Raw genomic sequence first — 27778 nt, 5'->3', positions numbered from 1 at the left:
CAGTGGCTTAAAATATAAGTTTAAATTAAATTCTCATGAAAGTTCATTAGAATAAGCCACAGGGGCCAGTGCATGATGGTAATTGGCTTTGTTTTTTTTATATAAATACAAGGTTAGTTTGCCTTCAAGTTGTTTCTGACTTATGGCATCTTCAAAGTCAACCTATCATAGGTGTTTCCTGGTCATATTTGTTTGGAAGTGTTTTTAAATTGCTTTCCACAAAGAGGGGTTTTAATTGCCTCCCTCTGGATTGCCCAGAGCCACCCAGTAGGTTTCTATGACCAATGAGGGATTTGAACTCTGGTCTCCCAGAGCTATGCTAATACTAATACTAATACTAATACTAATACTAATAATAATAATAATAATAATAATAATAATCTTTATTTATAACCTGCCACCATTTCCCCAGAGGGGACTCGGGGCGGCTAACATGAGGCCAAGCCCAAAACAATACAACATAATTAAACACAAAAATAACAAAAATGCATCACAATAAACATCTGAAATAACAAATAAAATCAACAATATAAAATAGCATAATAAAATCAGACACAGAGGGCGGGCCAAATGTATGCGGTAAAATGTTAACAGTTAAAACCCTGGGCGAAATAGGGATAAAAGGTGCATTTATAAGAGAGGAGCCCGACAGGAATGAGCAATGGGATTTGGCCTTTATAAGGGACAAGAAAAAGTGCTTTATTCTGAGGACAGCTGTAGGTGAAAACAACCAGATGGGTTGAGCGGTCACTCTTCAAAGGCATATTGGAAGAGCCAAGTTTTTAGATCTTTCTTAAAAGCAGCTAGGGTAGGAGCTTGCCTGATTTCCCTAGGTAGCAAGTTTCAAAAGCGTGGGGCCAAAGTGGAGAAGGCCTTCTCCCTCATTCCCACAAGTCGAGCCTGTGATAGAGAAAAGGGTGAGAGAAGGGCCTCTCCAGAGGATCGAAGAGATTGTGAGGGTTTATGGTAGGAGATGCTGTCACAAAGGTAGCTCTACTCCAACATTCAATCCCACATGGTGGTACTATGGAGGAATTATTGCAGGATTTACCACAAAAAGATAGTAATTCTTTCTCTCTTTCCCCCTCCCCCTCCCCCATATATGGATAGATATAAAAAGTATCAATATTTCTTCACCCACAGGGAGGTGGGGGGAGGAGAATATATTTGCCAAAATCTGTAAGCCGCTCTGAGTCCTCCTCGGGGTGAGAAGAGCAGGGTAGAAATAAAGTAAGCAAATAAATAAATATATACGTATTTGTGTGAGAGTTGGTGTCAAAGTATGCATGTTTGTTTCTTCATTTGTGCCACAAATCATGTTACTAGGTGAAGTGGCTTTCTGTGATGTCACTGGATTGGCTGTTGCTAGGTGAAGTGACTCTCTGGGATGTCACTGGGAAAGAAAGGTGAGGGGGAGGGAGGAAAAACAAGTGGAGGGAGGGAGGGAGAAAGGAAAAAGAGATAGGGGAGGAAGGAAGGGAAAGGGGAGGGGGAAAGTATGAGGGGGGAGAAAGAAAGAAAGAAAAAGATGGAAAAGAAAGAAGGATAAAACAGAAGTGGTGAAGGAAGTAAGGTAAGTGAGAAAAAGATCAGGAGGACAGTGTATGAGAGAAATGAAGGAAGAAAAGAAAGAGCCAGCCCGCCCTTGCTAGAGTGTTGCCACGGAGACTTTGAGGTTAGCCTTTTCAGAGCTGGAGAAGGGAGAAAGTAGACAGACTGTGGTTCCAATGACACCTAGGCAATGTTGGGTGCATTTGCTTGTGTGTGTGTGTGTGTGTGTGTGAATGAGAGACAGAATATCTGTATTGGCATTAATATCTTTGTAAATATGTAATGTATCAACATCCCTCTCAGAAAGAAAATCAACATTACTTCCCTTCTTTCTTAGATATACTAAATGGAGTCATTAATAGTGTGTCCTGTGAATGTCTTAGGCAAATCAATGTGGCAGCTATTGCTTTAGCCAGCATTTATAATATCATCTTCTAGTTTGTGGCCCTATAGAAGCAGTCAAGTTGGCCTTCAGATATCCAGTAGTCTCCTGAGGAGCCTCCTTCTCCTGGGCTTCACAACTCCTTAAAATGCTACAAAAGAGGCAAATCTTGGTCATACTTACTGCCAGCTAGCTGGCTAAATGCTGACAGCAGCATAATAGCTTTTCTGCAAATGAAATCCATCACCGTGGGCAGTGTTCTCTGCACATCTCATAACCTAGTAAACAGTATCTGGCCTCTTGCTGACTTTTCCCCAGCAGAGCATAGAGAAAGTGTTCCAAGGGGAAGAATGGAATAACTTTTTGTGCTTTGCAAGCAATAGGATGGATGGGGAGGGAGCAGTTTTCTCCTGTCAAAAAGCCTCTTGTAGGACCTTTCTTTCTCCCTCTGTCAAATGTACACCTAAAAAGGAGAAAAAAAAATCTAATTGCTTATATAGATTTCTTTCCATGGACCAGCGTAGCCTAGAGAACCTCCCAGTGAGTCTCAGTCCATGAAAGTATTATAAAGTAGTGAAGATCTCTGTTTGAACTCTGCTCCCTCAGGAGACTTTGGTAAGCTCACTTACTTTACACAAGCAATTGCCCATTCACTTTTAATGTTACCTGAGCAAATTTCCTCAGCCATTCTAAAGCAGAATATAATAACCCAACTAACACTTAAACTCAGTCTATACAACAACAACAACAACAATATTGTGAGAATTGGGTGTGTATTGTTAGGATAAAAAGAAACCACTATGTGAGTAATTTGCCTCCAGGAAGGCAAAATTCCAGCCAGCTTAAAGCAAGCTGTAATAAAACCGCTGTTGAAAAAACCATCACTGGACCTCACTCAATTCGTCAACTTTCAGCCTGTTTCCAATCTCCCCTTTTTGGGCAAAGTCTTGGAACGTGTGGTGGCCTCACAACTCCAGGCATTCTTGGTAGACACGGATTATCTGGATCCGGCACAGTCTGGCTTTAGGCCGGGGCATGGTACCGAGACAGCCTTGGTCGCCTTAGTGGATGATCTGCGCCGGGAGCTCGACAGGGGGAGTGTGTCCCTGTTGGTGCTGCTGGACCTCTCAGCGGCCTTCGATACCATCGACCACGGTATCCTTCTGGGACGCCTCGCGGGAATGGGTCTTGGAGGGACTGTTTTACAGTGGCTCTGCTCATTCCTCGAGGGCCGGTCTCAGAAGGTGTTACTGGGAGACTCCTGTTCAACCCCACAACCTTTGTCTTGTGGGGTCCTCAGGGTTCAATACTGTCTCCCATGTTGTTTAACATCTACATGAAGCCGCTGGGTGAGATCATCCGGAGTTTCGGAGTGCGATGTCATCTGTACGCGGATGATGTCCAACTCTGTCACTCCTTTCCACCTGCTACTAAGGAGGCTGTCGAGGTCCTGAATCAGTGCTTGGCCACTGTGACGGTCTGGATGGGGGCGAACAAATTGAAATTGAATCCAGACAAGACAGAGGTACTCCTGGTCAGTCGTAAGGCTGAACAGGGTATAGGGTTACAGCCTGTGTTGGATGGGGTCGCACTCCCCCTGAAGACACAGGTTCGCAGTTTGGGTGTGATCCTGGACTCATCGTTGAGCCTGGAACCCCAGGTTTCAGCGGTGACCAGGGGAGCATTTGCACAGTTAAAACTCGTGCGCCAACTGCGCCCGTACCTTGGGAAGTCTGACTTGGCCACGGTAGTCCACGCTCTGGTTACATCCCGTTTAGACTACTGCAACGCTCTCTACGTGGGGTTGCCTTTGAAGACGGCCCGGAAGCTCCAATTAGTCCAACGCTCGGCAGCCATGATGCTAACTGGAGCGGAGCGCAGGGAGCATACAACTCCTCTGCTGCACCAGCTCCACTGGCTGCCGATCTGCTACCGGGCTCAATTCAAAGTGCTGGCGCTGGCCTTTAAAGCCCTAAACGGTTCTGGCCCAACTTACCTATCCGAACGTATCTCAGCCTATCAGCCCACCAGGACCCTAAGATCTTCTGGGGGGGTCCTGCTCTCTATCCCGCCTGCTTCACAGGTGCGGCTGGCGGGGACGAGAGACAGGGCCTTTTCTGTGGTGGCCCCGCGGCTATGGAACACCCTCCCCATGGAGGTAAGATCATCCCCCTCATTGATGGTTTTCCGGAAAAGACTAAAAACCTGGATGTTCGAGCAGGCGTTTGGTTAACTCAGTGCAATAAGTGTAATGATTGAAGGACTGGCAATTTGGACGACGAAACTGGATCGCGATTTTAGTCAAGAGATGAATTGGATTGTTTATTGATATATGTATTGTGGATCGTGTTTTTATGCTTTTAAACTGTATACTGTTGTTTGTTATAAGTTGTTGTAAACCGCGTTGAGTCGCCGGCTAGGCTGAGAAACGGCGGTATACAAGTATAGCAAATAAATAAATAAATAAATAAATAAATAATGAGGTCTCTTCCAACTCTTTGATTCTATGATTCTATGATATCTGAGTGTCCACTATGAGCTACATAGGCCTTGAGACTGATCTAGGTGTGTTCTGATTATGTTCTTGTAAACTTCACAGCCTGATATTAACCAAAAATATGTTTGAATATGTTTTGATGGATTTTCACTGATTTTTAGTGCTCTTTGTGTTTAATTCTATCTTAATATTTGTATATTTCTGTATTTTAAATTGGATACCAATGATTTTATGTCAAGCCACTTTGAGTCCCCTTTAGGTAGATAAAGCAGGGTAATAATAATAATCCAAATGGATAAGAGACTACTTACACATCTACGCTGGTCACTTAATATCTCAAGCTGCCATCAAGATGCATTAAATAATCAGTATAGATGTGCCCTAAATTTGGGGTTTAGTTCCAAGTCCTTTACAATACCAACTTTACAGATTGAGGTGCTTTTACGTCGAACTTTGTCTATGGGGATCGATTTATAATCTGTAACACTTTACATCATGTTAATATTGTCTAACCTGGAAAAAGTTTTCTTAAAAATTACTCAGTTCAAAAATATATAAAGGGGATACATTATTATTAGCAGGGTGGGGCAACTTGTGAAACCTTGCTCCTCATTTCCAAATGATACAAGATTCCCATATTTCCATTTTCTATACAGATTATTGTGAAATTCAGGCATTTAATAATTATTTTCCCCCGCTTCCTGTGACTTAATTAATTAAATGGGAGATTGCGAAAACTTTAAAAAATGCTCATTTTGTTCACTAGGTCTAGTAGCACATTAATCTTTTGAAAGATGCCATTTCAGATAAAAAGCTTCATCAAACAATAGTGCTTCAGTCATAAAAGAATATAACAGCAAGCACATTCAAAACTAAGTTGCTAATGTTCCATTTCCTAAATGAGACAGGCTATTAGCTTGATCTCTGCCTTACAGATGAGTGGAAAGATCACAGGCATTCTTAGAAGAAAAATCCAGAGCTGAAACAATTGTCACTCAGGTGGTTCACTCTGGTTATTTCTTTTCACTTTAAGCATCAAATTCTCTCTGGGGATGAAGCATTAACTGTCTTGAGAAGCTCCAAGAAGAGGAGTAGGGTATTGAAACCCCTGCCCCTGGTCCTGACTTCTACACATTTCTCAGAATATCTAATGCTCATGAGTAGGCCTGGGTAACAACGGAAAAATTTGTTTCTAAAATCGATTCGTTTTTTGGGGGTTTTTGCGTTTCGATATTTAAAAGAATTCCGAAATTTTTCTTTTAAAAAGTTCGATATTTACGAAATTTCGTAAATGTAAAAAAAATTACGAAACATTAATGAAACAAATACGAAACAATAACGAATCGATTCGTTAATGGCGGACGCGACCGCGCAATACGCTAAAAAACCTCCAAATGGGACAGGGGGAACTTCTGAAGCTTCCCTCTCCCTTGTTGACTGTTGGTGTGATATTATAATTTTTTTTCACTAATTAAACAAAAAACAACTATAAAACTTGCCCCAGACATGCGGAAATAATAACGAAACGACCTCAAACCGATAACGAAATGAATACATAACGAATCCGAAGCATTTACGAAACGAATTTAAAAAATTCGTTTCGTTTTTAAGTTGCTCCAGAATGGTTCGTTATCGCTTCGTTATAAAAAAAAATAACGAATTTTTAACGAATTACGAATTAACGAAACGAAACCGCCCAGCCCTACTCATGAGCTCACAGGCTCTACGTGCATTGCTATCAGAAACTCTACAAAAGATGTATACCCATATGGATGTCACTCTGCTGATTGCATTTTATTAAAATACTATTTGACTTTCCATTTTTCTAGCTAGGATTTTGGCTCTGGGCACCATGCTGATAGCTAAATTTAAGGGCCAAACTCTCATTTGGCAAAGGAATTGCCATTTGTTGAATGACTTTGCTAATTAAATAAAAAGAGCAATTCCTGTGTGTACAGAAGGATGCATGTCCCCATGTATATGTCAAGATTTTCAGAGAAATGTCTGGACATCAATAGGAGCAAGGACATGGGTCATAAGCTTGCTTGACCCTTCTAGAAATATGAGTTCCTACTATGTGGTTTTGCCAAGTTTTGTGAGTTTTGTGTCAGAGGTGTAGCTTCTGGGGACTGAAGAAAAAATTCATTGGAGAATGAAGTTCTTATTTGGGTAGACAATGCCACATTCTTCCCTCAGTGACTATGTCCTTCTCTGTGTCCACTAGTTCTATTATAGTATGGTGATTTTTTGGATCTGCACTAGAACTATTCCAAAGATTTATTATTAAATGAGGATTATAGCTTGCTGAATTGGTCCTATAGTTTCAAGGACTTTTTTATGTCTGTTCATTTCTCCTCTTTTCTTTGCTTCCTTTCCTTTTGGGGGAGAGGATTATTTTTTATTAGTTACAGTATTATAGTGAAAAAATGACATGTCAATGATGTACAATAGCACTAAAGCTGTAAGAAAAAAATAAAATAAAGCAAGCAAGCTGGAAAATAGAAGAATACTTTTTTCATTCTGATATGTATTGGAATTGCAAAGGAATGCACTGCACAGTGAAAATAAAATCTTGTAGCTGGTGCTAAGGATTGTCAGAAAATAATCTGGGCCAACAGAAATGTCTGAATATTATATTTTTAAAAATAGAAATGAAAACTACAGCAAGAAATATTACAACCTCTTGACTTATTTGCCCTGTTGAGAGAGCTGAAATTTTCAATAAAAAGTAATGCATATATAATTCTTCAATTTATGGAGCTACTAAGCAAAATTGTCAAAAAAGTAAACAACAAAACAAAACATTTACTTTTCTGTCATGCTAGTATTTTGTTTTAAACTTTACCCTAAACATTTTATTTCATTCTCTCACAAAATCTCCTCAGAACACAGATTCTACCTGCCAGCCATTGTGTGCAGTGAAATTGGTCAAAGGGAGGGGAAGAATCCCTCCTCCTCCTCTCTCTCCTCTCCCACAGCACCCCATCACTGCAGGCAACAGCAGACAGTTAACACCCATCTCATAGTCAACAACTGATGTGACATGGAGAACAGGCAGGGAAAGTGGACTGCCATTATGTGTCCCTGGACTGCCTGGGCCAGGAAACACAGAATGGGAGTGGAAATAGTTGTGTCTGGTTTTTAACCAACCTAATTGTTTCCACAAGCCCAAAGTCAGGAGGTAGTCTGAATTGTGTGCAAGGATTCAGACTTTTCCACAGCTGGCTAATGGAGAGCGAAGGCCGCATTAAGGTGGCCTTGTCCCTTGTTATCCCAATAAGAAACCATGTGTCATTTGGCCACCACAGGGTTGATCTGGCTCTATGCCAGTCTAAGTGCTGCTGAGATCAAAGAAACATAAGAACAATTTTCTTCATAGTATCTTGGTCTGTATTTGTTCCTGGGATAAACCAGATGTAGGAAAGGTTCTCCTGAAATATTCCTTGTCTAACTTGAATGCCTAAGGGCCCTTCCGTTCATGCATTACAACTCAGGTTAAACTGAGTTAAGGGGGGGGCAGGGGGGTAGCTAAACAATTTTAGCTGAAATGCAGGAGGAATCAGGTTAAAGGGTGGAAAACATGTGTTTAAAAGTTGCCCTTTAAATCCAGTTCTTCCTGAGAAACATACATTTTTCCATGCCTGTGTATCCCTGCAGGCATGGAAAAACATGTTTTCATTCCCCCCTCCTGTCTAGACTCCCTCCTGCCTACCCCCCCCCCATTTTCCCTTCAATTTACAGGACAAAGCCTTCTATGCAGGCCAGCAGCCATTGCCTCTGTTCCTCCTTCCTCTAATATCCAACAGGGAGCCTTGGAGCAGAAATTGCCCTCCCCTACCCAAGGCCCTCCTTTGGGCTTGTCCAGTCTTCTCCGGTAAGTGCAGGGGAAAATGGGGGCAGGGAGATGGAGTCTGGCAGTGCCCATGCCCATTTAAAATCCCAAGTCCTCTTACATTTTTGATTGTCTGGAAGGGCCCTATGTGACTAATGCCTATATCTTAAGCCAGTACCTTTGGGGAAGCTACATAGTTTTCAATTTCAATAAAATAATGCATGCTTTTTCACATGCTAGGCTGCTGTCTACCCAGACATTAAGCATGAAAAGTTTAGCATCAATTGACCAAATCTGTATGTCAGTAACTGGAACCAAAAGAAGAAAGAGAAGTTAGGCTGTTGGACACATATGACAGGACTTTCTCTGCTGTGGCACCTCAACCGTAGAACACCCATCTACGAAAAGTCAAACTGGCTAGTTCTCTCTTAAATATCTGATAGGTAGCAAAGAGTGCACTGTTTTTTATTATCCCTGGCTTTCCTGATTATTTTTCCATTACAAATAAGATACACGCACATCATGACAGGAACCTGGCTCTGACAGGAGCTCCAACCTTGCACAATTGGCACAGTAGGCAAGAAAATTAACATTGTTAAGATCTCTTGCCACCAATTGCAACTATGTAAGAGAGATTAGCAGTGGTCATCTATGCATTGTAGGAGGAACTTTGAAGTAGGGATCATTTTATGTTTATAATCAAAAGAAGTAAGAAGCCTTACTAAAGAATTGCAGAAGTTCAATCTCATTTTAAGTATGATAAATGTCATTTTATGCCCTTGTGAATACCTGAAACCATCGTTAATAATGAATCCTGTATACTGACCATACTTGGGCTTGAAGCATAGTATTAGATCATACAGGAGGACTTACAAACACTTCCAGAGGGGATTTTTTGGGGCATGGATAAGTGAAACTATGGAAATTAAGTCTGTGGATGAGGTTGAACTATAAATAAAGAGTAGATTAGATGTGTGGGAGAGATTTGTTTCTATATTCCTAGTGGACATTTTGCAATCCTGGAAAAAGGCAGAAATTTCATTTGATGCTAACCTGCTATGTATTTAAATTATTTTCAATTTCCACTCTGTAAACGGGATGGTGACAATGAGGTTGCAATGTATTTAAATTCCAGGACCACCGACATTAAAGAAATGCCAATTTGGAAGCAAACTCAAGATTGTTCTGGCTTCTGGAGGAGGGCATATAGATTCAACAGGTAACCCTAGTTTTGACCCCAGACAAAATATTTGCTTGCCTTTAAGAGTTGTTGGGTCTGCACCTGTCTCCTACAGTCCTCAAAGTGCTTTATTTGCTTTCACACCTCCTAACAACACCGTATAGGAGTCAGATAACCTCTTTCACCATATTATTGTCCTCCTGACCAGTTTTAGGCCCTTACATTATAGATAGTTATTTTAGTAATTTCCTGTTTATAAAAATAAACTCTTCCGAGTGTAAACAGGTTAAAAGGTGGTGGAGTATGACGGAGGTTTAAAAGATAGAAAATGTATTATGTGGGTGGTATTTAGAGCAGGAGTTGCAAAACTTTTTAAGCCGAGGGCCGGTTTGCGGTTCCTCAGACTGTTGGGAGACCAGAGTATAGTTGAAAAAACAAACAAACATGGCAACAATATGACACTGCATATGTCTTATTTGTAGTTGGGGGGGGGGGGACCAGGAAAGAGCAATACAATATTTAAAATGAAGAACAATTTTAACCAACACAAATACCAGTCTTTCAATGGAAAGTGTGGGCTTGCTTTTGACTGATGACATAATCAAGTTACTTGGGATTGCTGTTGTGTGCTTTCAAGTTGTTTCAGACTTAGTGCAATCCTAAGTCTAAAATTTAGGGCAGGGGCTGAGTAAATGATCTTGGAAGGCTGCATCCAGTCTGTTCACCTTAGTTTAGGAATTAGGGCTGCGTAACCACGGAAAAATTTGTTTCTAAACTCGATTCGTTTCCAGGGGGCGCTAGCGTTTCCAAATTCTAAATACTTCTGAAATTTTGAGATTTCAAAATTTCGTTATTTACAAAATTTTGTTAATTTCGAATCGATTCGTTAATGGCGGACGCAATTGCACAATATGCTAAAAAAAACCTCCAAATGGGACAGGGGGAACTTCTGAAGCTTCTCTCTCCCTCTGTTGTTGACTGTTGGTGTGATAAAACAAACAACAACTATAAAACTTGCACCAGACATGCAAAAATAATTACGAAATAATTACAAAATAATTACGAAACAATTTTGAACCAATTACGAAACAATTACGAAACAATACGAAATAAATTAAAAAATTGTTTCGAATCTAATTTACTCCTCACACTATTCCTGCATGGCTCAATATTGGATCGTAAGCTAATTTAAATACGAATTAATAACGAATTACGAAATTAACGAACGAAACCGCCCAGCCCTATTAGGAATCCCTGATCTGGAGTGTGGGATTCCTTCATGCCATTATGGGAAAATGTGGGGCTTTTCTCTTTAAAAGAAAGCATGCAACACCACAGCATGCCATTTCTCTATCCACTCTTGTGGGATCAACTTCTCTTAAAACCGTGTTTTTTTTCTATACAATATTTGTGTTTTTGTAATTTCCATACTCCAGTTATTTTCTTCTTTCTATTTCCCACTCCTATTCTGCCCCATGCCACTCAAGCAGATTTATAGATCCCCAAAGGGGCTGACTGTTCCTTTTCGCTTATTTCTTCCAGCTCAATTTCAAATCCGAGCCTCAGTGGGAATCATATGATTTACAAACAACCACAAGAGTATTAATTCAACTGCACAGTCTATTGAGACACATAGAAAACCCACTTTTATATTAAAAAATGTCACTTGTGACAGTTAAACAGCTGATAATTTCCCCAAAACTAGGTGAGCCACATTTTTACTCTACTAAAGCACTGGCAGTTTAGGATTTATTTTCCTTCTTTTTCTCCTTTTTTATTTGAAATTTCTGATTCAGCTGTTCAGAACAGAAGGTTCCCCGTCTTCTATATATCACAGTGATACCATATGAAAGATCGTACATGCTAATGCATCCAGAATAAGTTATGACTGACTCCATTGCACCATGTTATATAACATATGCACAAGGAACTTTATACATCAGCTGTTACTTCTAGAGAACTGAAATGCTGGAATTTCAAGTTAAAATGCAAATCTTATTTCCAGTCATTAGTAAAGGAACATAAATCTAATGCCTTAACCATGGCAGTCAGTGGTTCATTGTACTAGATGGAAGGGGAGAGAAATAAAATGTTGTTGCAGATGTTATATTGTGTTTAATATCAATATGCATGCCTATACTTTGAAACCTTAAGCAGAAATATATGCAAAAGGAAACATAATTATTTTCCACCCGTTATTTAAGTCTCTGTTCGTTCAATGGATGAATGTGAATTTAGCAACTATTATACCTATCCTCATATCTGAGATGAAAATAGCCTGAATCCCTCACCCCAAATACCCTCACTGACAGATCTACTAAGCCAGGCCCCTTTCACACAACATAATTATTGCACTATGATTCCACTTTAATTGCTATTGCGGAATCCCATGGAATCCCCAGGCTTTCTAAATGCATCTTCTTTGAGCCGTCGCAAACTCTGTTCCTGCGGGAGCAAACCTTGCTAGCACGTCCCTGACGTCATGAGCCTGCGCCTCTCGCCCCGCCCCTTTCTCTGCCCCTTTCTCTTTGCCAGCGTGGTTTTTCCTTTGCAGGGGCAGCATTGCCCGCATTTTCTCTCAGTTGAATTCTGCCAACTGAGAGATTATGCTGGCAATGCTGTCCTAGCAAAGGAAAAACCACTCTCGCAAGGAGAAAGAGGCGGAGAAAGGGGCGGGGCGAGAGGCGGAGTCTCATGACGTCAGGGACATGCTAGCAAGGTTTGCTCCCGCAGGAACAGAGTTTGCGACGGGTCTTATACTGCAGACCTCATGGTTCCATCAGATGTAACCATGGGAGTTTATAATGGAATCAGAGTATTGTCATGGTGTGATGTAAAAAGTCTAGGTTATTTTCTGTTGGTTATTTAAAACAATATCCTAAACTTTTCAAATATATATTTAAGATTGGGCATGGGGTGAGGTTTATGCACTTCAAATACAGCAGAAAGTAGAAAATGCCACATTTCCCTTGGTAAAGCCATCTTTGAGGGCTTGTTTGCACTAATACAAAAAAAAATATGTTGGGCACAGAATTTCTCCAATCTGTATTGATAACAGACTTGCAAATAGAACAAGAGGTCAATGTTGGGCATCTTTTTTTTTAAAAAAAAAAACTTTTTCTCCAGACATGAATTTTGTGAAATTAGGGATGTAAGTGCTTTGCAGCTTCACTTCATGAGATATAAAAGAAGCACACAACTCAGCAGCTTATAGTCTTTTATATTTTAATCAGTCAGCAGTAAGGTTCATTAAAATCATTATCATCATTTTGCATTTTTTTCTTCCTCTCCTGCCATCATTTTTCTGTCTCACACATGTTCTAGATAAATACTCATTTTAGGGGACAAGTGGATTGTGTTTTTTAAATGTATTTTATAGAAAATCAGTTCCTATGGGTCATTGTTTTTTATATCATAAAGGCTCAACTGTGCACTGCCATACATATGCAACATCACATTTCGCTACAACTGAAAATTATTATGTGGTAGTTTGCAGGTGCACACTATACTGCTATATTTATATATTTATATTTATATTTAGCATTTCAGATATTTTTGCTTCTAAATAAAGAAATAAAGTTGTGGATGTTTGTGACAATATTGTGATAGTTTGTTGTAAAGCTACTCATTAATATGTCCACTGTGATGGATATTTTTAGAAATGGGACTCAAAAGAGCCTAATGAAATTTTATCCCAGCAGAATACTTAGATAATGAGACACTTTTCAAATGAAACATCTATTGCGAAGGGCAGCTCGGGATATCGGAAAATATGTTTTGTGAACAACGTAATTTTTAGAACTCATCTGCAGCATCTGATTTACACAGTTAGCCTTCTTGATTTGCAGGTTTGACTTTTGTGAATTGATGATGATTATGATGATGATGATGATGACTATTATTATTATTATTATTATTATTATTATGTTTATTTATATCCCACCTTCTCTCTCCATATGGAGACTCAGTCTGGCTCACAGTTAAAAGTTTTACAATACAACCTAAAATATACAATATACAAATATTAAAATAGTATTAAACATCATTAATATTAAAAACAATTCAAGTTAAAACCATAAAGGCACATAACATCACAGCATATTATTTACAGATTTGATTAATATGTTCTCTCTAGGTCTCTCTAGGTCCTTCAGCTTGATTCTATGGCTAATTTTCATTGGAAGTTGATCATAGACCCATGCTGGTGGTCCTAGAGATTCTGAGAGATATTATGTCTCTAAGAGTCTGGAGGTCCTCAAGCGTGATTCCATGGTCAGCTTCTAGCAGCAACAAAGTATGACTTGCCCAAGGTCACCTAGTAGTTTTCTATGTTTGAGTAAGGGATGTGAACTCTGCACTACCAGAGTCAAACACTTAAACCACTACAGCATGTTGACTTCCATATATTTTATTGAATACCTTCTTTTTTTCTTTTTCAATAATGCAGTTTTGTTTGCAATGAATGAATATACTAAATCACCTATAGAGAAGTTAATTACGCCATTCAATATAAATATTCTCTTTATTTTCATAATGTCCAGGCAGCTCACTTAGCTGCAAGTTCCAAAAAGTGTAGATTCATTTCATTTATCCCACTCATTCAATAAATCCAAACTAGTTGATCAAGCACTTTATTTAGGATTAAATGGGACTATTCTAGTTGACACCAATAATAGCATTTTCGCCAAATTGTCTTATTGAACCCCTAAGATTGAAGATTTTTGTTATGACACAAGATTTTTGTCAGCTTTACCCATTCCATCTATTTGCAATGTTAAAAACTGAAAAGCTGATACAGTGTTTCAATTTTATTATGATTTAGCCTTCTTATAAATTGCCTTGGATCCTGTTGGACAAAAAACATAAGATATAATTAAATTAAGAATAAAGAAAAATTAAAATGTTGTGTCCATTAAAATACTCCTATACGTTCTATAAACTCCAATACATTATGTGATAATTCCTGTATTATTGGTCTCAATCATGGAGAAAGACTTAAATAATTTGGAAACTAAGAGACCTTCCAGAAAGATAAAAATGCAAGAGAAATTAGGATTTAAATCCCAGATCTTCTTGGGATGGAGGCCACATAGCTGGCCTAAACCCTATGATTTTCCAAGGGGAGGGGGTCCAGATACTCACCCCTACTTATCCAAGATCAGCAAGAGTAGACATTGGCACTGTCAGCCTCCCCCAGCCTCCCCCTCCCTTCTAATCAGGATTTCATGGCCGCCATGACGACCATGGGGCTATCACAAATTATATCTGGCCCCACCCATCAGGCTGGATGCACACTCGACCTAGTTTTTGTGGCAGACAGTGGAATGATCAGAGTGGAAGAACAAAACATCCTTCCTGTGTCATGGTCTGATCACTATCTGGTCAGTTTTAGACTTTCTGCGACCCTAAACCTCCGCAGGGGTGGAGGAAAAATTAAGATGGTCCGCCCCAGGAGACTGATGGATCCGGAGGGATTCCTGAGGAATCTTGGGGTTTTTCCTGTCATGGAGCCTGGCGATCCTGTCGACGCCTTGGTCAATCTCTATAATAGGGAAATGACCAGAGCGATAGATACGATCGCCCCCGAATGCCCCATCACGTTGCCTCATGACAAGCCGTCTCCCTGGTTCACCGGGGACCTGGCTGTGATGAAGCATGCGAGGAGGGGGCTAGAGCGCACTTGGAGGAGATCTTGGGACGTGTCTTATCGAGCACGGGCTACAGCCTCTCTTAGGGCGTATACCGTGGCTATACGGGTAGCCAAGGAGTCCTATACAACTACCCGTATAGCATCTGCAGCAAATAGATCATCGGAGTTGTTCTGGGTCGTTGGGGAGCTCCTTCAGCCACCTGTGGTGGAGGAGGTTTTTGACGACCCGGAAACTCGGTGTCACGATTTCACACACCATTTTGCAGACAAAGTCGCTCAGATACGCCTTGAGCTCGACTCCAATTTCACCGCAGTGCCAGGAGAGGTGATTGAGGCATCTGCTTGTCCAACTTTGTGGGGTTCTTTTAGGCTTGTTCCTCCTGAGACTGTGGAGGAGGTCCTTGGGGCTGTGAGGGCAACCACTTCGGCTCTGGACCCTTGCCCGTCTTGGCTAATCAAATCAGGGAGGGGTTGGTTGACTGGTTTGGGTTGATCAACAATGCATCATTGGAGCAGGGTTTTTTTCCATCTCTCCTGAAACAAGCTGTGGTTCGTCCACTCCTTAAAAAGGTTTCCCTTGACTCCACGGTGATGAACAATTTCAGACCAATCTCCAACCTTCCTTTTTTGGGGAAGGTGCTGGAGCGGGTGGTTGCCTCCCAGCTCCAGGGCTTTTTAGATGACATCAACTACCTAGATCAGTCACAGTCTGGTTTCAGGCCTGGTCATGGTACCGAGACAGCCTTGGTCGCCTTGGTGGATGACCTCCGTAGAGAGCTGGACAGGGGGAGTGTGACTCTGTTGGTTCTCCTGGACATCTCAGTGGCTTTCGATACCATCGATCATGGTATCCTTCTGGGACGACTCTCTGGGATGGGTCTCGGGGGCACGGTTATGTCGTGGCTCTGATCCTTCCTGGAGGGTCGATCCCAGATGGTGAAGCTGGGAGACGCCTGCTCGGACCCCTGGCCTTTGACCTGTGGGGTCCCGCAAGGCTCTATTCTGTCACCCATGCTTTTTAACATCTACATGAAACCGCTGGGAGAGGTCATCCGGAGTTTTGGAGCTAAGTGCCACCTCTATGCGGATGACACACAGCTCTACTACTCCTTTCCACCTAATTCCAAGGAGGCCTCTCGGGTGCTGGATGAGTGCCTGGCCGCTGTGTCTATCTGGATGAGGAGGAACAAGCTGAAGATCAATCCCGACAAGACAGAGGTCCTTCTGGTCAATCACAAACCTGACCGGGGTATAGGGTGGCAACCTGTGCTGTACGGGGTTACACTCCCCCTGAAGTCACAGGTCTGCAGTTTGGGAGTCCTCTTGGATTCAACGCTCACGCTTGAGGCTCAGGCGTCAGCAGTGTCTGGGAGACTCGTGCGCCAACTGCGACCGTACCTCGCGAAGGTGGATCTGGCTGGAGTGGTCCATGCCTTGGTCACCTCCAGATTGGATTACTGCAATGCGCTCTACATGTGGCTGCCCTTGAAAACGGCTCGGAAGCTCCAACTGGTCCAACGATCAGCAGCCAGGATGCTAACTGGGGCCCCTTACAGAGAGAGGTCAACCCTCCTGTTCAAGGAGCTCCACTGGCTGCCATTTATATTCCGAGCCCAATTTAAGCTGCAGGTGCTTACCTACAAAGCCCTGAATGGTTTGTGACCAGCCTATCTGTATGACCGCATTTCCATCTATGAACCCACACGTTCACTTTGGTCATCTGGAGAGGCCCTGCTCGTGATCCCACCGGCGTCGCAAGCGCGCTTGGTGGGGACGCGGGGCAGGGCCTTTTCCGTGTTGGCCCCCCAACTCTGGAACACCCTCCCCAAAGACCTTAGACAGGCCCCTACATTAGCTGTCTTCAGAGAGAACTTGAAGACCTGGCTTTTCCGATGCGCCTTCCCAGATTAGGAAATCCCCACTACTAAGTCCCATAAGCACTTTATCAGAACCAATGACTGCTGCACATCGCACATCGCACTTGCCCTAGAAGCCCTTTATACACCTCCTGTCACATCAGCACTTTTAATCTTTGTACCCACTCTCTGGCCTGGCCCAGTTTTATTGTGTTTTACTGTATTGTGCCTGTTGTTTACTTTGCTTTATTCTGTTTTTAATTGTTTGATTTGCTTAGATTGTATTGTTATGTTGTGTGTTGAAGCCTTGGCCTATGTAAGCCGCATCAAATCCTTCGGGAGATGCTAGCGGGGTACAAATAAAGTTTAATAATAATAATAATAATAATAATAATAATAATAATAATAATGGGCAGCGTTTAAACATGTGTTTCCCAGCCTTTAACCCAATTCCTCCTGCCTTTTGTCTAAATGCCGCTAAGCTACACACACACACACACTTTTGACCCAGTTTAATCTGGGTTATAATGCATATGTGGAAGTGCCCTTAAGTATTTAAGTTAGGTAAGGAATATTTCACGAGAATTTTCCTGCATCCATTTTATCCCAGGAATAAATACAAACCGGTACTATGAAGAAATTTGTCCTTACATTTCTTTGGTCACAGCAGTCCACAGTCTTTCACTATTTATCTTATCAAAAACTCAAAGAGCTTATTATATATTATATTTTCTGTTTGTGTTTTGTGAAAGACTCAGAATAATTGGGTGTAAAAAAAAAAGAAAGTAAGCTGAGGTTCATAGTTTGTGTGCTGAGTTGAGCAGCTAACTAAAAGTTATGGACCTTTATGATCTCTTTATGATCTCACTGTGGTTGAAGAAAATAAAACAGAGCATGATACAGTAAAGATATTTTCTGTTTACCTTTCTAAAAACATAATGTATGGATGAAGGTTTTGTGTTTTTTTAAAAGAATCTTAAAGGTTGAGGTTGACAGCTTTTGCACAGGGCTTGATAGTAATTCAGCTTTGATGCCTCCATTTTCCTAAAGGATTCTTCAATTATTTTCAAAGTAAGAATGTTGGAGCTGCATCTGTAAGTTGACAATATAATTTCAACAGGGAGTGATGGAAAGAGGAACACATGCTTTTCTCTAATGTAAAAGTTTTTCTTTAAGACTGTATTTGGAGTTGCACATATATTTATACAACAAATAAAGTTTCTATGTTTTTCAACTGGACTTGTAGTTGTCAACTTTATCAGGTGACCATGTGAAAAGTTTCACCCTTCTAATTTCTGCATGGTAACCCTCTGCAAACAACCTAATAACAGACTGGATTCCTACCCACCCCACCAATTTGTTTTTCTGGCCAGCTGGAATCTTATTATGTAGGTTTAAAGTAATCTTCGGTTTATCACAGTTGCCCACATACTCACTGGTTGTACACATGCTTTGCATACTGGAGGTGTCATCTTCAATTCCTGTCATCTCCAGTTAACAGGATAACAGATGCTGGGAAAGCTCTATTCCCAAGACTTTGGAGAATTGTTGCTAAGTCAGAGCAAACAAGGGCTAAACAAATAAGTAGGATGACCTGGTATAAACCAACTGCCTTGCATCCATAACTGCTAAGAATTATTTTGTGTGTGTGTATGTTGGAGGGCACTTTTATTATTTCCATGTAATTAACATTTTTAGCAAATGGAATGAAATTGGATGGGCCTGGATTAATTACCAGCCTCATGGTGATGATACTCCTTCAACTTTTTCTCCTCTTCTTAACTGCATGTCCCACTACATTATAATGGAATGTTGAGAGAAAAGTGGTTGGCAAAGGAACCACCATGTCTGTCCCCACAAAAAGAAAATTGCCTAATGGACAATATTTAAAATCCTGTCATAATGTAGCACTAGTGTGTGTGGGAGGGGGAGGGGGAGAGCAACCTGGGGAAAATATGATCTGCAACCCAGTGGAGGACAACTGTTGGAAGATGGGGAGAATTCAAAGGGCCCTTCCATTCTTTCCATGTAATTAATTTTTTTTAGAAAATTGAATAAAATTGGATGGGCCTGGATTAATTACCAGCCTCATGATCTTTGATATAAGATGATCCTAGGAGCTATCAGGGAAAGTTCTTTAAAATGGACTATAAGAATATTATCATACTGATTATGATTAAGTCAGAAGAGTTTTTGAACCCAAGAGTTGTAGATGGAAAATATATTTGATGTAATACAGAAAGAAAGACAGCATGATAATGCCACCATGATATAAATACTAACCTACTAACAATCTAAATGAAAATTGTATAACCTTTCTTGTAGATATTAATAATAAATAATTTAAGAAAAGATTTAATGTGAAATAAACTGTTATGAAAAATTAAGATCCATTTCCATTGAAGAAGAACAGGAAAATAATATATGAAGACCAGGAGACAATGTGAGAAGACATAAGAGGATTCAAGTAATGGACTTCAAATTCAAATTGTCAGAATCCTGAGTGTTTTATGTGATATGTGTTAAAGAAAGGTGACAAATAATTAGTTGTAACAATTAAAATTTTGTAAAGGAACTTCCCATACCACAACAACCCTCACCTTCTTTGTTTTCTCCTTGTGTCTTACTAGGCATTTGTAAAGATGCAACTAACAAATAACTAATCTATTATCCCCAAATTTTTCCTATTCCTTCCCACCCCACATTCTTCTAGTAAATGTTTAATAAAATGATTTGAAAAAAGAGTTTTTTTCATGTCAGTAGCGACTTGAGAAACTGCAAGTTGCTTCTGGTGTGAGAGAATTGGCCGTCTGCAAGGACGTTGCCCAGGGGATGTCTGGATGTTTGATATTTTACTATCCTTGTGGGAGGCTTCTCTCATGTCCCCACATGGGGAGCTGGAGCTGACAGAGGGAGCTCAACCTGCTCTCCCCAGATTTGAACCACTGACTTGTCAGTCAGCAGTCCTGCCAGCACAAGGGTTTAACCCTCTGCACCACTGGGGCTGAAAAAATCTATCCCAGCCTATCTGATCATCTGCCTTTTCTAATGGACCTTCTAATGGGGATCCATTTTTTTTCATTTGAAAAGCATCAAGTTATTGTTGGTTATTGTATTTCATTTGATGATACACTCTTATCATTTGTAAAACAAAGGCTTGGAATCCAGACTTAATAGGTGTGATCTGTCAGTTCTAAGTACAAAAATAAACAAGGATGTCCTCATGAGCTGCCTGTAAGCACCCAGAATTAGCTATCTGACCCCCTCCCCCCAAAAAATCTTGTGTCTTATACTAAGCATGGTGGTCTCCCTACCAAAGCTTCTTACTTCAACTACAAATGTAGAAAGTAACATTATTCTAAATTTATATGTTTATTTTCAACCTAAGGAGAAGTGATTCTTGGATGTTGTGGTTGGGTAATAACCTGAAATTGGATTTGTTTAGTCAAGAGAATCATTAGCTAAATGAGTTGTTTGTTTTCTAATGAATCGTTGGTATACGCAATCCAAGCAAGAATAGTTTATCCAAATCACAGCTGCCCTCTACAGGTTTACACTCAAGGCTGAGAAGTCTGACTTCATTACTTTGGCTTCCGTTTTGAATCCAGAGGACCTTTTGTTTTGCACTTCCTTTGCATTAAGAAATATCAGAAGGCACTTTATATTTACAGCTCTTGACAGTGCCTTAAACCTCACAGGTCGTTCTTACTAAATTAAATAAAATCTGTAGCACAAACTATATAAATATACTCTGTCATTCTCCTCTCCAAAGTGCTTCTAAGCATTTCATCACAGGAAGTGTGATTAGGTTTGGATATTGGTTTGTTGCATATAAGCTTTGTTGCACACTGCTGTCTTTAAAAGTGCAAAAGTTCTTTGTCAAGAGGTAGAGGAGCACATTCAATATTTTAGCATTAATGATATGAAAATAAACATATTTTATAGAGACAGAGTGTTCAAAGGTGACTCTATTATCAATTGGTATATTATCAGTGTTCTTTACCATGGTGTTTGTCTTCTTTGAGATATTTAATGCAGATGATTTGGAAATTGAAAGGACAAATGATTGTCCATAGTGTTCAGATGGCAAAAAGAATTTGATTTCAAGTCTTTCCTTCTTTCTATAACTGCCATTATTTGATCTTTTCTTATATCCTTTCTGTTTCTAATAATCTGTTGATTGTTTATCTTATTCACAGACTGTGACATTCCTGATAATCTGTCAAAAATGTGCTGATGCTTTTATAGATGCATTCATTGGGCATGATGTGTGAAGATACAAATATATTAATTAAATTAATAAATGATGGAGGAGGCAAGTTCTGCAATATTCAGAGTAATAAAAAAAGGATAGCAGAAATTATTTTTTCTGATGGTGATGATGCTCCATCAACTTTTTCTCCTCTTCTCAACTGCATGCCCCACTGCATTATAGTTGGGATGTTCAGAGAAAAGTGGTAGGCAAGGGAGCCACCATGTCTGTCCCTACAAAAAAAAAAGGACAATATTTAGTATCCTGTCATAATGTAGCACTAGTGTGTGTGTATGTGGGGTGAGAAGAGGCAACCTGGGGAAGACATGACCTGCAACCCAGTTGAGGACAATTGTTGGGAGATGGGGAGGATCCTAAGGGCCCTTCCAGACAGGGCCCAAAATACGGGCCCTGTTAGACTTTTACCTGAAGCGTCCAAACAATGCCTTAGGTAAGAGGATTAATTCAGGAGAAAGCAGGTAAAATAAACCCGCTTCATCATGGGTTGTTTTGGGGTGGGTCACCACACCCAGCCCAAAACAACAGGCCATCCCAAAAAATAAGTTATTGGGTGCCATTAGGCCTCTCTGAGGCCTCCTGGGACATAAAAATGATGTGCCAGGAGGCAGGGGGTGGTGGCAAATCGCTCCTGCCCCCCCCCTCCTGGCACATCATTTCTATGTCCCAGGAGCCCTGCCAGAGAGGCCTAATGGCACCCAGTATTCTTCTTAACTTAACTTAACTTCTTCGTAATCCCACTTAAATCGTGGGTTTAAGCCCTGTGTAGAAGTACCCTAAGAGAAATGAATGAGGTACAGTGTTGTTTGTTCTTGCTCCTTTAGGTAAAATTCTCCACTTCAATGGAAATTTCTCATTTTTTTCCTCCTGCACTGTAAAAGATATTGCTTGTCCACTTCTTTTTCTCATTTCTACTTTCCACATTGTTGGAAGATCTGATGAAATCTTGACCCATCCCTGGATATATAGAACACTTAACTGGGACAAACTTTCTTTGAATCGACTTCTGATTCCCTAAATCTCTTAACAGTTTATCCTCCACACATTTTCTGAAGCATCCCAGTTACTTTGAGATACATAGGACTGCATGTTTTTTTTTGTGATGAAGTATCTTGATAATGCAAACTTTATCACATCTAAATCAGAGGTTTCTGATTCATTTGCTATAAATAGCAAAATGTCTTTGCAATGGAATAAGTGGAGATTACAAACCATGCTTAGTAGCTGCAAGAGATTAAGATCATAACAGAAAACCTATGAGGGAACAGATACAGAAAAGGGAGAATAGACAGCAGGAGTAGCTTAGACTGTTTCCTTTTTGAATGAATCAAGGCTCTCTTCCTCTCTTTTTTAATGGAGTCCTGGCTTTAGAAGCAACAAAGAAAATTCAGTAGAGCCTTATGTTCTAAGCAATGCTCCAGTGGCCTAGAATGAGAAGCATTCCAGTAACATATGGGATATGCTGCTTCGTACATAATGTATCTTTTTGTCTGGAGGTTTTTAAGCAAAGGCTAGATGGCTATCTGTCAGTGGTGCTTTCATTTTGTGTTTCTGGATGTCCCTTGTGGTCACTTCCAACTTTATGATTCTAGGAGATTAGGCCTACAGTCTTCAATCTATTGTATGTATTAAAGTCAAATACGCATGCATGTATGTTGTTTGGTTGGTTGGTTTGTAGGCATTGTACCTGGAAACAGTTAAGTCAATTGGCAGAAAAGACTAAAGACCTTGTAAAACTATAACTTCAATTATTCCATAGCATTAAGACATGGCCATTAAAGTGGTCAAGCTATATTAGTTGTACAGTGTAGAATTGGAGTTTGGGGGGGGGGGAGTGTTGGATTTAGTTTTAAGTATTATCACCTCCTGTTCATGTGCAAGAAAATTAGATCTTCCAGAAAAATATCCAACAGACATATAGGAACAAATATTTCCTACTCAACTAATATCCTTGTTATTTATAATACAGCTTCTTTATCCCCAAACCTATTCTCTAAATATATATTTCCCCATGGAAATGTTTGTGGGCTTATCTAGATCTGCCAATGTTATTCTGTAGTAGGCTTCCATTGCAAGTACAGTTAAACTATAAATCATAATTATTAGTGATTTTGAGTATCCACGAGGAGGGACTGGTATGTATCCTCAGCACGTTTAAGGGTCATACTCTACTGCTTCCACCAATTCTTGCATTGTCCATATCATACTGAATAGCAGTGTTTACAGGCCTGCATTATCCTTGGAATCTGAAAAATGTATTATTAATCTCTGTACTGGTTTCACTGGGAAATATCAGTTGATCAGAATAGAAGCTATATTGAATTTTTTTGAGGTTATTCCTCTGTTAAGTCAACCATTAAAGAGTAAACCAGTTCAGTCAACTGAGCAACCAAGTGATGTTTGTAAATGTATAGCCCTAGGCAGCCTGCCTGATGTGTCTTTTTAAAAAATCAGCTGCATTCACTGTGCCTCTAATGTGGCACAAGATCTTAAAATAAATTCTTAATATAAAATCCTTAAATTTTTAACAGGAAGTGATTCAGTGATGTCAATGCAGGATCATACTTCTTTCTGTATTTGAACACAGATTGTTCAGAACAATCTGTGAATCATCAAGCAGAACAAAGTCATAAGTGGTTAACAAATATTATATATCTATATATCTATGTCTGTATATATAGAACAAGGAAGAAGAGGGTGTGGGGGGGGGGGGAAACTACCCATGCCTTGTTTACTGCATTTGGCTTGGTGTTTGCATGATTTTCATCCCAGTGTACCTTATGCATACTGTTTTGTAGTAAGAGTTGTGCTCTTCATGGGCTGTAAAAATAGCTCCACTATCGTTCTCGCCTGGAGGCTACTCTTCCTTAATGTGCCTATGAGGGCTGCTTTGAAATGGCAGCTGGAGTAGATAGGCCACTGGGAGCTGGTCTCTTGAAACATATTGTACTCCTGTTGCTCTATTGCACTTAGTCCAGGCTGAATCTGGGACACATTTCAAACTCCTTCTCTAGCAGATCCTCCTAAATGCCATCAATTTATAATTTTGCTTTTTCCATCATACAGTTCAACATGGCTTCAAAGATCAGTGAAGAGCATCCTCTTAATTAGACATTTCAGCTACTGTGAGGGACTATCTGTCCTATCTCACAATTTTTTAAACCTGTGCTCAAGATATAGATATTATAGATCATACAACATCTATTTTCATTTGGCTATCTTTTTATTCTTGTCAGTGTTAACAAGAGAATGAACTCCTTTTTATCACACTACATTTCATTTCATTCTATTATTTTGATTTGCTTTCCAAATGTCCCATTTTCATCTTCTTTTCCTTTTTGATTATCATGTTAGTCAACATTACAGATTTGCAAAACCTAGTCCAATTTACATGGTCATCTGCGTTTTTGTTGGGGTTTTTTTAAAGAAAGGCATTGCTCTCTTTTGAATAACAATAAGGAGTCTTGGGTTCAGTGGCAAGTTATATTTTGGAACTCTACCCATGGTTGTGTTTATTGCATAATCCCAGTAAAGCCTGTATGAAGATATTTCCCCAAAAAAGGCACGCCCCACCTTTTTTGCCTTTAACTTTTAAATAAATGAATTCAAATGAAATGTGTATTTTTGACCCTTTAAAATACTTGGCTCTAAATGTATTTTGATTATTTTTTCCTACATCACAACAGTATTGTTTCATCTAAAATGTGCCAATACTTTGAATAGTTAAGTTACAACAACCTACCATTCTTCAAAGACCATTGATTAGAAGCAAATACCAACAGAAATTGATCCATTAGTTTAAGCAAGGTATCCTGCCATTGTGACAGAATTATACTCTCCAGTCAGTCAGGACAGACAGAGTAGAGCTGGTGTGAACAGACTTCAGACATATGGGATTTTTTACTTAGCCTTGAGGTTGATCAAAGGAGGCCAAGGACAAAATAGCAACTTGTGATGAAAAGTAGAAAATGATTCAGAATCTATGTAATCCCTTTGGCTATACACTGGAATAAGTGGCATACAATAAAAAAGTAATAAATAAATAATAAGTATTACATAAAAGTAAAATCTGATTACTAGCACTGTTACCAGGAAACATTGTTGTTCTATATAATAATGATAATGATGATGATAATAATAATAATAATAATCTTTATTTGTACCCCGCCACCATCTCCCCTATGGGGACTCAGAGCGGCTTACATGGGGCCAGGCCTGAACAACAAATTACAATAAAGAGAACCAAAAACACAACCGAAAATGCAAACAATAAACAACATCATAATTACATAAAACATATGAACACATACCAATATAAAAATTTCAATAGACACAGACATAGAAACAATGGGCGGGCTACATGTAATTATTAAAACAACTAATTAAAACTAATTAAAACTCAGACAAGATAAAAAAGAGAAGCAGATAATATGGGGAGTAGTACTCATCATGGCAGGGGTTGTGGAATCAATCTTTCCCACAAGGGGGGAACGTCTACTCTAATGACAGAATTATCATCTAAACAGTCCTGTGAAATTGTATACCTACTCATCAAAGGCACAATGGAAGAGCCAAGTTTTAAGATTCTTCTTTAAATCTTCTAAAGAAGGGGCATTCCTAATTTCTCCAGGCAATGATCTAATTCAAAGATCTGCTAGAGGGTCCTGATCAAACTTCTGTCATTCTGGAAAATAACTTGGACCAATTATTTCGTTTTATAACGGTCCTAATTTTGAAAAGATAATGTTGATTAAACCTTTGTCACCCCTCTTTTAAAATTGTTTTAAAATGTCCCAAATTGTCTCTCCTACTACCACTTTCTCCCTTTCCTTCAATTGCTACAGATTGTATTGAAAGTAGTTTTCAGACAATTAACTCAGTAAGAAAGGGGGAAATCTTGCCCTTCCTTGTAGTAACTTTTGCCATCTACCACTGGTGTTGCTTGGCTACATATGTCCTGGTTTTTATCTATGGAGTATTAGAGGATATGCAACCACCATGTCTAAATCTGGAGCAGGCTCATGGTTGAGGGAACTCTCTCTTGGACAGTATGTTCCATCAACACATTATTATTCCTCAAATGATTGAAAACTTTTGGAGTTTGCACCAGCACAATCTATTCTGTGCTCCTGTACTAGGGCATTGCCTAGTTTGTTTTAAAATGGCTGGTTGCTGAGTTTTAGAATCAACATAAATTAGGCTGAGGCCTTGCAAGATACATGCAAGGGCACTTGCTTTAGTTCAACTGCTTCATCTATTTGGAACTATGCAGAAATTGTGAAGAATAATGTGAGGCAATTATGACTTCAACAGAAACAACCAGGAGAATTTATACAAAAGTCACGCTATGATTAATAATTTGTCATAAACTCTGCATGCAGAATGAGACAATGTATAGAAGTTCCATTTGCCTGTCTTTCTCTTCCTGTTTTCTCTTTTTTCTTTTACAATATACCAACATAACAGTTTCTGGCCCAAAGGCTTAAGGCCCTGGCAAAATGCTGTCATTTTTCCTTCCCAAATATGCAGATCACTCTGCCTATGTGGGAGAGACGGATGCTGAAAAGAGCCTTATTTGATCACTTTGATTCTGACAGACTATTCTTCTTAATCGCCTGTTCCTGTTTGCCAGAGGCAGCGAAGCCTCCACCACTGCAAACAGCTGATACTAGCTGTCATCTTTGCAAACCTTGCAAGATTTGAGCAGGGCTTTGCAACAAGCTGTAAATCACTAATTCCTCTGGCATGCTTTGCAACATCAATCACGAGGTGTCCTCCAGAATTTCCTTGCAGCTTAACATCAACATCCAATCTGTGCAAAGTGGTGTTGACACTTCTAATGTGGCAAAAAGAACCTCTTCCTATAGGCAGCCTGAACAAATACTTAATAAAAATATAGCATACATTTCTTTTTAAAAAAAAAAAATCACGCTTCCTGTACCTCCAATGAATATTTGATAGCACTTGAAGCTACACAATAGAATCTCAAGCATTTTTGAATAGAGGTTAATAGCATTTTACACAAAACCCACAAAACACAAGGCTTTCCTGTTTGTTCATTCCACATTTTAAAGTGAGCTTTCTTAAGTTACATTTCCCATATCACTACACAAAATGAAATACAGCTATACAAAGATATGCATGCTTCCCTGAATTTTGTGAGACAGTTTCCCACTTTAAACATGTGAAAAAATAATTTATTAATGAGAAGAGGGATGCACAAAGCCATATTAAATTATGGAAGATTGCTAGGAGACACTGCATTACAATGTATATTGGGAAAAACAAGGAATAAAATGCATATACATTTTCATGCTGAGTTAAAAGAAATGTCTCCATTGATATTGCTCAAATACAACAAGGGCGCATGAGGGTGCAGGAAGAGGGGACACCTCTAATTGTTTGTTAGTTGCTGACCTGGAGGGACCATGGGGATTAGCAGCTTATCTGCATATCCTCCATGTGTTAGATTCAGGGGCCAGAGATTTCCTGTCCCTGTTTTCAATATGAAATTGTGAGAATATGGGGTGTGAATTTTCCTTCCAGTTTACCATGGGTGG

General features: G+C 39.7%; 1 protein-coding gene across 5 annotated transcripts in view; it reads left to right on the top strand.

The window, feature by feature from the left end:
* Window positions 1-27778, top strand: part of LRRC4C (leucine rich repeat containing 4C) — a 1028842-nt gene that overhangs the window by 557220 nt on the left and 443844 nt on the right. The gene's annotated exons all lie outside the window — the stretch shown is intronic.

The sequence above is a fragment of the Anolis sagrei genome, chromosome 1 (assembly GCF_037176765.1).
Source record: "Anolis sagrei isolate rAnoSag1 chromosome 1, rAnoSag1.mat, whole genome shotgun sequence".
NCBI classification, from domain to species: Eukaryota; Metazoa; Chordata; class Lepidosauria; order Squamata; family Dactyloidae; genus Anolis; species Anolis sagrei.
Note: the sequence above shows the minus strand (reverse complement) of the source record. Positions and strands in the feature narration are given on the sequence as shown.